The following is a 10,303-nucleotide window of genomic DNA, read 5'->3' as shown; positions in this document are numbered from 1 at the left end:
ACCTAGTAGCCAAATCAGCTCTGTGGCCTTGGGAATAAACCCACAGTAGAGTAGATAGAAGAAAACAGCACATCTCAGGAAATGAGAAGCATTTGGTTTAAGCATATAAGGATATAATAACAATTTCCACTACAGGCCATAAGTGGCGGACGCAGGTAACTCAGTGTGCCCAAACTGTCTAAAGCTATCTTATCAAAACATGTTGATTACTCTCTTTTGAAACCAGTTAAATGGACTAGCAAGAGAGAGGCGCTCCAGAATTGACATGGCAACTCTCCCGTGCAGTCAGACCGTGACTGCTGTGAATTGTGATGTGAATGCTCCGGCCGAAACTCCAAATAAATCATCAGTGGTTTGACATCAAAGTAGTGATGTTATGTATTGCGCCGAGGCTTCGGAGCGTGTGTCGAGTAATCCCCGAAGCTTTTTGTGAAGCATGTACCGAGGCTTGTATCGTTTTGGGCCAGTGACGTCACCGATGACAAACGAAGCCTCGCTGCCTGTCGATACCACGTGACTGCTTCACGAAGCGATTCAGATCGGTTGAACCGTTGAACCACAACGCTCATAATACCCATGGATGTATACTAAGAACCATATAACCCCTCCTGTACCCGGGCCCGGTGACACGATGGAATCAAGAGAGCTCAGACCCTCACTCATATAGAGGTCGGAACATGTCATAAGTATTACCAGATACAAGCATAAATAAATGTAGGAATAAAAACATCAATAAATACAGGAATAAATATGTTGCAGTGTTTTCAGGGAGCTTTAGTGTGTGTGCTGTGGCTCAGCTGGAAAGCAGTTGACTCATGATCGCAGGGTCCCTGGTTCAACGACTGAACAATACGTATTTGTTGTTGTTTATAAAAGCTACAGCTAAATGAGATAATGTAGTTAATAAATGTATTCTTTGATATGGTTTAGCCTTTCTCAGGCTACAACATGGTTAAGTTTACGAATATTATTAAGGAATATAAATCCCTCTTTGCAATGTTTACCAGCCTCCTTAGGATTTTCAATCACAATCATTAAACTGGAATAAATACAATATTGTTAACATGAAAATATGATTTTATGTTGGTTGTTTAGAGTTATTCTAAGGCTTTACTTATTGGGAACTCGGTATGAGATAGAGCACACTGTTGAGATGTCCAATCTGCCTGTTTTACACACTTTGACCAACAGGGGGGTTTGTGTTCAAATGAAGCCCATGATGAAGCCTCATGAGATGAACCCTTTTGCGAACCAATTGGCTGGAAAGCTTCATAAGGCTTCATCTCGCCATCACTACATCAAAGCTCCAGCTCTACCTTGTCTCTTTCGGTGACTCCCCCGCATTGGTACACAGAAGTTTCATCAACACCTGGTTTTTGCACTTTTTAAATGAAGTTGTTGAGGATGAGGGAGGGTCCTGCTCAGCAGATATAACCACACACAGGTGGAACACATTACTGCCTGATGAAGTGATTGAGCAGGCCTGTGTGTGTAATCTAGTCTGAAGGGAATCCCAACATTTAGGGCATTGAGGGAAGCAGAATGGCTGACTGAGTAGGGGAGGAGTATAGAAATATCTTTCATTAAAAAAGAAGCTGAAGCAATAATACTGAAGCATGGCCAAAGCAGTCGGATGAAGTTAAAAATGAGTGAGAACAGCTAAATCTGTTAATCAGCTACCCAGTTTAGAGATTAGTAAGTATTTTGCATGAGCATTAAGTTAATTTACTTATTTGTTTTGAACAATTTTATATATTTGGTATGTTGCTTTGCATATACTTTTACGTTTAAATACTATACATTTTGCTGATATACTCACTTACTTTTACTTAAGTAACGTTTCTAATGCAGGACATATACTTGTATCAGACGCTGTGTAGTATAAGAACTTTTACTTAAGTAAAATATCTGAATACTTCTCTTACCACTGCAAAGCCCCCAGCTAAACCTTAATAAGGGCCGTTATAGTTCATGGTCATTAAAAACATCACTCCTTTAGGCCATGACTTTTAATTTAGCAGGATGTTCAGGGTTTTGTATCATATGTGAATATTCTACATCAGGGGTAGGCAAGTAAGTTTGGCCTTGGGCCAATTTTTTGCTGAGCCGCAAGATGGCGGGCCAAAACATAATCGAAGCCTAATTCAAGGAATTGATTTTGGTAAGAGGGCGCAGCGCCCCTGTTCCCCGGTTCAGAAAAACTCTGATATCGCTGATAACCCTCCCCATCAACACTCTGATGCGCAGTCAGATCCACTGATTGGTTCACTGATGATATAGGCGCCCAATCCAGAGCCTCTGGCTAGACTCGCCCAAAGGGAGGATCGTCCTCTCTAGCCCCATTTCAGTCCCAAAGCCAGGGCTATTATCTGTATTTTAACAAACTTATCTTTTAAATTGAGGTGTATTTATTGTTCTCTTCAAAGTTTATTTTTCTCTGAAATTTTAGGGAGGATGGTCCTCCCTTTCCTCAATGGACGAGCCTCCACTGAGTAAAGTAGAGTTATTAACTAGGTAGCAGTGTTATTTAAAGGTCCCATGTCATGGCCATTTCCACTGATCATAATTCCATTGTTGAGGTCTACTAGAATAGATTTATACTGTGCAATTTTCCAAACTCACATTGGTTTCGCATATGCATCTCTGTAAAGTATGTGTATTCACTCTCTCCACTAAACGGCTCGCTGCAGCTCTTGCCCCCCCTCTCCCTGTGAGCCCAGTGTGCTCCGATTGGTCGGGACCAGTCGGGACGTTGTGAATCGCGCTAAACTCCGTGGAGGTGTGATTTCCTTGTTTAGCGATACACAGTGAAACACAGCCAAACTCACCCTGAGCACACACAAAGTCACAGCCGAAGTAAAAACAATAAGTGTGGCTTGATGTTGAGTAAGAAAAAGGTTGATAAACGCTGGGAGAATGGGTCTGCAGAGAGAATTTCGCCGCGATCCCAACTGTCTGTTATCAGCCTGCAGCCAGGGAGGAGAAATCAGCTGAGCTGCATGCACTGAGTGTGTGAGGAAGTCCGTGGATTGGTCAATTTGGGGGCTTAACGTAACGGCTGCGCGGACGTAACGTAACCGCTCCACGGATTGGTCCATTTCGTTCCGGGGACCACATGACATCATGATGTACCCGGAAGAATCAAATGGACAGTGACGTATCTCCAACAAGGCGTTTTGGGGAGATATTTTCTGTTTTAGAGTTTTACTCCCTACAGGGTGTACTTTGAGGGTTTTGACTCTGCACACCATTTACATGCATAAAAACCTTCATAACACACAAGGGGACGGGTAATAACCGGAAAAGCATGACATGTCACCTTTAACATACTTTTATTCTGATAAATATTGTCAAGTTCTCTGGGTTTTTGGCATTTATTTGAGTGTTTGCCCACATTTGAGAGGCTTGAGGGGCAACAGAGGACGCATGGACAACTGGAATCCTTTTTCCTTTTCTTTATTTCAACTTTTCAAGGACACATTAGGATTCTTTCAGGTTGAAAACCTTTAAAAAATACCAAAGGACAAAATAAATCAATTACAGCAGTTTTGCTTTGCAATTTAATATATTATAACCTAAATTAATCAGTAACCAAGTATTTTACTCAAACTCAATGTATTTAATAGTTAAATAAGTACTTTAATTGACCTGGTTCCCCCCAACCACACATTTGCCATATGTGACCCGCTCTATCGAAATCAGTCGAAAGTCGCAACGGTTCATTTCAAAATAAACGTGGATTTGCGCAAAAAACTAGTTTTTCGGGGTTCGGGTGTTTTGTTTGATTTTAAATAAATAAAGTCTTGGCTTTCAGAATATGACATTTTTATTTCCAAAATCACACGATAAATACATGTTTGAAGCTCGTAAAGGGAAGATGACAGCTCTCCCTCGCCACTCTGCTCTGTTGTACAAAAAAAAAAAAAAAATCTCAAAATAATATTTAGTGCGAATGCTGTTTACAGCATTCCACTATAGTACTTCAAATCTTTACTAGAAAATGCATTTCCTGCAGAAAATGCGTGCGAATGCTGTAAACTGTGAACATTTATGGCTGAATTTAGCTGAAAATGCAGAAAAAGCTGAATATGTTATTAGCTGAATGGTAGCTGCTTTTAGCTAAACAAATGCAGAAAAAGCTTAATATTTAAAAGAAAAGGTTTAAAAAAAAGGTATAAACAACAACATGTATAGCCTTGATGTCCTGAAATAGCTGAATAATGTAATAGTTGAATGGGTTCTGCAGCTGAAAATAGGCTGAAGGAGTTACATATCAGATGTAAGTAGTAGTGAATGAATTTGTATTAAGATGAGAAAAGAAAGTAAAAAGGCTTGGTAAACTTTTGAACTGACTTGATGGTGAATGATCTGTCGCCATGGCAACGGCATTTGATGACATCCCATAATACTCTTAGATGTGTTGATGGCTGCATTGTTACCAAACCTGTGAAGTTTTGGGCCATTTCGAGTATTTTCACTGAAGTTATGAGAAAAACGTGTTTCATGGTGAGCATTGTGTTGCCATGGCAACGGCATTTGAAGAAATCTCAAAACTGTCACGTAGATGTCTTCACGGCTGGACTGTTAGCACACATGTGAAGTTTGAGCACTCTTTGAACATTTGCATAGGAGTTATAGTGACATCATATTTTATGGCGAGGGATGCGTTTCCATGGAAACGGCATAAGGTGAGATCTCAGATTTGGCGTAGAGCTGTTGAGGCATGGACCGGTGATATACAAGTGAAGATTGGGGGACGATTAGACCGTGTCCATTGGATTTATAGCGACATCATGTTTTATGGCGAGGGATGCGTTTCCATGGAAACGGCATATGGTGAGATCTCAGATTTGGCGTAGAGCTCTTGAGGCATGGACCGGTGATATACAAGTGAAGATTGGGGGACGATTGGACAGTATCGATTGGACTTACAGCCTCATCGTGTTTCATGGCGAGTGGTCTGTCGCCATGGCAACGACATTTGATGACACCCCATACTACGCTTAGATGCATTGATGGCTGCATCATTATCAAACCTGTGAAGTTCTGGGCTGTTTGGAATATTTTCACTGAAGCCCGAAAAGTGAGGGGGGGGGGGTGACAGCGAATTGGAGTCTGTGACCCTGTGTTATTGTCTTGAAAACCCAAGCAGAATCTGTGAGCATCCTCCACTTTTCGCTTCTCAAAGCGAGTGGAGATCTCACATCTCTGTCGTCTGCCCTCTGTGTCTTTATTTGTTGTGTTATGGGGCCCTCTAGGGTCTGAACACGGTGGTACCCCAGGTTGACAACCCCGGTTGCGCGTGGCGGTGATGCCTTCACAGCCCCGTCCATCGTCCACCTTCTGAGAGAGGTAGCAGCCACTCTTAGAAGGGGGGTAGACGTCAGACTGTTTATTGTTTTTATTGTCTTTCTTTTAATTTGTATTGACTGCGCCCTTGGCTTTAAGCCTGGAAACGACAGTGGAAAATGATTTATTAAAAGACAATAGTGATGACATGTGTTTGTGTGACTTAAACGAGCAGTGGAGCTTGCTGTCGTTGATGTTAAGTCCATTTCCCTCATGGCGCGAACTTGAGGATGACGTTCTGACATCACTCGAGGCGGCGGGAAGATGGGGGCATGGTTGCACCCCGGAAACACATGAGCATCTAACACTGGAACGTGTTCTGGAGCTGGAGAACAGGGAACTTCCAGCTCCTTTATCGAGGAGAGGAGAGGAGGCTGACAGGCCGCCCTCTTCTTCTTCCTCGTCTGGTGGCTGAAAGTCTGGCTGGCTGTGCCTGAGCGGCTTGCTGCCAGAACCGGAGACTTTCTTGACCAGCTCGTCCTCGCCTCGTGTCTTCTTCGAAGCTAGAGCGGAGCCAAATATGCCCTCGGGAACAATAGGCATTTCCCAAGACGTCCTCTTTTTCCCGGTCTGGAAGGTTCTTCAGGGAAAGCCACCTGGCTCTCTCCTGTACCACCATTATCGCCAGTGCTTTGCCCGTGGCTTGGACTGCACAGCGCTGCACACGGAGGCAAATGTCCGTGATCGCTGCGATTTCGTCCCACACGGCAGGCTCAGGTTCGATCGTCATGTCCTCGCAGAGCTCCGCCTGGTAGGCGGTCAGCAGCGAGGAGACGTTGAGCGCCCTGGCGGACAAAGCTGTGGCTTTATAGGCTCGTTTGGTCATTGCTGACTGGAAGCGGTCTGCCTTTGCCGGTAGCGTGGGGTTCCTGCTTGGTGCCGAAGCCAGCCGCGGTTGGAGGTGGCTCCCACCAGCGGTTCCATGGGCGGCATGCGGAACAGGCAGAGCTTCTCCATGCCGACACAGTCCAAAGAGGAGGCACCCTGGATTTGGGCCTTATTGCTGAAAGGGCGGTCTCTCCACGAGACCGACACCTCGTCCAGCATCTCTGGAAAGTCTGGGGAGAAGCTGCTTCCTCATCCTCGCTGCTTGGGGCAAGTTCTTCCCCTCATAGCGAGATCTCCTTAGCCACTTCAGGCCAGGGGATGTCCAGCCTGGACGCAGCGCGTTGGCACACGGCCTGCAAGTCCATACTGAGGCAGGGCGAAGCTGGTGTGCTTTCGCCCGGGGGGAGCGGATATCGCCTCCGGCTTGGCAGCCTGGGCAGATGAAACGAAGATGTCATCTTCTTGCTCATCTGAGTCGGATAAGAGGAACTCAGAGGCATCCTCTTCATCCTCCTCCATATAATCCAGCTGTAGGACATCCTCCGCGGGTGGAACCACGGTGAGGTCCAGTTGGGAGCCCCAGCTTGACACAGCGCGGGGCTCCGCTCTCGCGGCTCTTGCGTGCTAGCCGTCGGCGGAGGCTCTTGATGGTGAAGCGGGTACAATGCCCGCACGAACCGGGGTTATCGATAGCTTCCTGGGCGTGTTCCAGCCAAAGGCAGGACGAGCAGACCTGGTGTGAGTCCGTGCCCGAGATCCTAAACCCGCAGCCGCAGAGCCGAGCCTCCGACTCCTCTGGTGTGAGGGGAGAGAAGGGTCCATCCTCGTTTGCCGGGGTGCTCGGCGTGGAGGGACAAGCTAGTAACAGGTATGCTACCGAAAAAAATCCAACCTTATTGTTATTCCGAAAGGAAAAAAACGACGGGGTAGATTTTTCTTTAAAAAATATTAACTGGTGTGTTAATATCTTTCTTATCTCCGTCTCCTCTGGTGTGAGGGAGAGAAGAGTCCGTCCCCGCTCGCCGTGGTGTCGGCGCGTGGAGGGAATAAACTAGCAACAGGTATGTTACTGTTTGAAGAAAAAATCAAACCTTACCATTATTTCGAAAGAAAAATGGCGGGGCAGATTACAATATTAACTGGTGTGTTAATATTTGTTCAATTCTTCTGCAAAGCAAAAAAAGTAACCCAAGCGCCCGTCGACCGAATGTTAGCTTGGGTTCAGTCCTGTGGACCGTTAAGCTAGCCCGGCTACTGATATTCGAGATGTGCTCTGAAGCGAGAAGAGGTGTTTGAATGACGCTGCGACGTAGCGCAAGCTACTTAAAGGGTGGGTGGATTCCCTGACGTTTGACGTCAAGATCACCAGCCAATCAGGATTGGGCGTAATGAGATTGATGCTTCTGTTTGCATACGCGTTGAGGCGCATCCCATAGTGAGACATTGAACGGAGTGTTATGAATGAGAACTTTTTGGGAAGTTTTACGGGGCGTGGTTTGCAATCTGCCCAGCCAATCAGACATAGGAACCTTTTTCTCCCACAAAAAGTCACTGCTCTCTAGCGGGGACGGAAAAGGGGGTGAAAAGGTTCTCGTGAACTAATTTTAGTTCCGGCTCTTTTTGGTGAGAACGCAACATTTCGGAACTATATCGGAACTAAAGTGGGACAGAACTGCAGTTCACACTCTTTTTCTCTTACTTTACTACCGTGGAGTTGCTTCTTCCCATCTCTCCCTCCTCTGGATCTCTCTGTTGTTGCCAAGGCAGATTTCAGGGAACAGATGCAGGCGAGATGTTATCCATGTGTTCCCTGTGTGACGACCCCCCCTGAAAGAAAATAATAAAATGTCCTGACATGACCCATGTTGCTCAACATGGCATACGGAAAAGACATTTCATGCTAAAAATATGTTTTATATAAAAAAAGAGCCCAGCAGAAGATTTGACATCGCCTGTAGCTGTAAAGAGATTTATATATTGAGAACGGTGATCCAATCAAACTCCAAGGAAATATTATTAATAGATAATTAAGTGGTAGAGTAATGAGTCCTGAAATCAGAAAAAGACTTAGCATTTCACCATCTTGTTTGCTTGTATCGAAGTCAACAGTGTTTGTGGGTAGAAGCCTGAAATAAGGTGTGTGGTTACAAACATGCTGAAGAGGTTTGAAAAATACTAATACGTCAGTAAATACTGCACTTGTGAATATCCGTAGCTTCTGTGTGTCATCAAAACGGCGGTTGCTAACAAATTAGTAAATGAAAATACTAGATGTCATTACGCCAACACTAGACCCCCTTAATATTAGCACAGCCATGCAGTTGTGATGTACAGTAGTGCGTTTATAGCATTATGTTAGCTTTTTATTTCTGCCAATTGCATTCATCACAATATGTGGAGAGTATCCTGCTGAACAAAACGTGTTTGGTATCGTAAACGTGCGTTTGCTACATAGCTTATTTTCTTCCATATAAAGAAATCCAATGGGAAATTCCCATTCCTTTTGGTCGAGGGAGTTCTTGCGATGCTAACTTAAGGGTCGGGCCCAGAAATACGTCATCATTGCGCCAGTCTATTTAGTCCTTAAAACTTAGAAGGAATGCAAGACCTTGAGGCTCTAAATGGTTGACAATGGACGCAGACTTTTACCTGGTCCATTTTAAAATGGTGACAGGAATCATAGATGATCTCCCTCCACTGGCTTCCGGTAACTGCTAGAATCCACTTCAAGACACTGGTACTTGCGTACCATGCTGAGAATGGATCTGGCCCTTCCTATATCCAGGACATGGTTAAACCGTACACCCCAGCACGTGCTCTACGCTCTGCATCAGCCAAACGGCTCGCTGCACCCTCGCTGCGAGGGGGATCCAAGTTCCCATCAGCAAAAACACGTGGGTTTGCTATCCTGGCTCCAAAATGGTGGAATGAGCTCCCCATTGAAATCAGGACCGCAGAAAGCTTACACACCTTCCGGCGCAGACTGAAAACTCATCTCTTTCGACTCCACTTCGAGCGATAGAATGACTAACAAAGCACTTATATACTAATAAAGGACTGGCTTATCTAAAGCCAGTTGTGTAGCACTTGAAACGATTGGCTCTTTGAAACCTGATGTTCTTATATGATTCTGTTTTCTTCAAGGTTGTGTCTTCCTGGTCGAATGTACTTATTGTAAGTCGCTTTGGATAAAAGCGTCAGCTAAATGCAATGTAATGTAATGTAATCTTGTTTGCTAGATTTAGAGTTTGGCAACATTTATTGTTACATGATACAAACTCCTTTCATCTACACAAGAGAGTTTTGACAGCTTATAAATCCCTTGGATGCGTAGATGTGAATAAGGTGGAGGTTAATGGAAACAGGGTTGCTATCCTTCCATATTAAACTTCTTAAACTTCTACAGTATTCATGATTTAGACAAGACAAGCATGTACTCCTTTCCTTATTCTCCCTTAAAACATCTTCAGTTTCACGATAACAGGACAAATATTGTGTCAGAATCAAATTGCCCTCATCACTGTAGTTCGCAATTCTCCAGTTTACAATCAATAATCGTCTGATCTGTTCTTTTCAACAGTAACCAGATGTGTCAGTGTTTGGCTCGAGTATGCCAAGTCCACGATTCACCAAAATACTGTGATTGATGCCGATTAAAAAGTAATTGGGCTGAAGTCATTCCCCATCATTCAAAATCAAACAAAATCATTTTATGTTTTCTCTGTGACTCGGTGAGTAATAACCAGGAAGTGCTTGTCACACAGTGAGACGTCAAAGGCAGCAGCTGTGTCAATAGTTAGAATAGAATAGTTAGGGTGCTTATTGGTTAATATGTAGATATACTGTATTTATGTACATTTTTACAACACATTTAAATATTATCTTCAGTGTTGTTCAACATGGGGTTTGTAGAGATTATGATGATTTTTGAACTTTTTGATGGAGGAACTTTAATTAAATATCCGAAATTCAGTATTGAAAATATGTCAAGTAAATCAAGTCTTTAAAAACATAATTTTTATTTCCCTCAAATAATACAGTGACGTTTTAGTATGCAGTATTTTTCCAGACTTGATCATTTTTATTTCAATACATGTAGGGAAGACAAATCCTAAATTGCTTTCAG

The sequence above is a fragment of the Pseudochaenichthys georgianus genome, chromosome 10, assembly GCF_902827115.2.
Source record: "Pseudochaenichthys georgianus chromosome 10, fPseGeo1.2, whole genome shotgun sequence".
In the NCBI taxonomy this organism is placed as follows: domain Eukaryota; kingdom Metazoa; phylum Chordata; class Actinopteri; order Perciformes; family Channichthyidae; genus Pseudochaenichthys; species Pseudochaenichthys georgianus.
The sequence above is the reverse complement of the archived record's forward strand: the minus strand, read 5'-3'. Positions refer to the sequence as shown.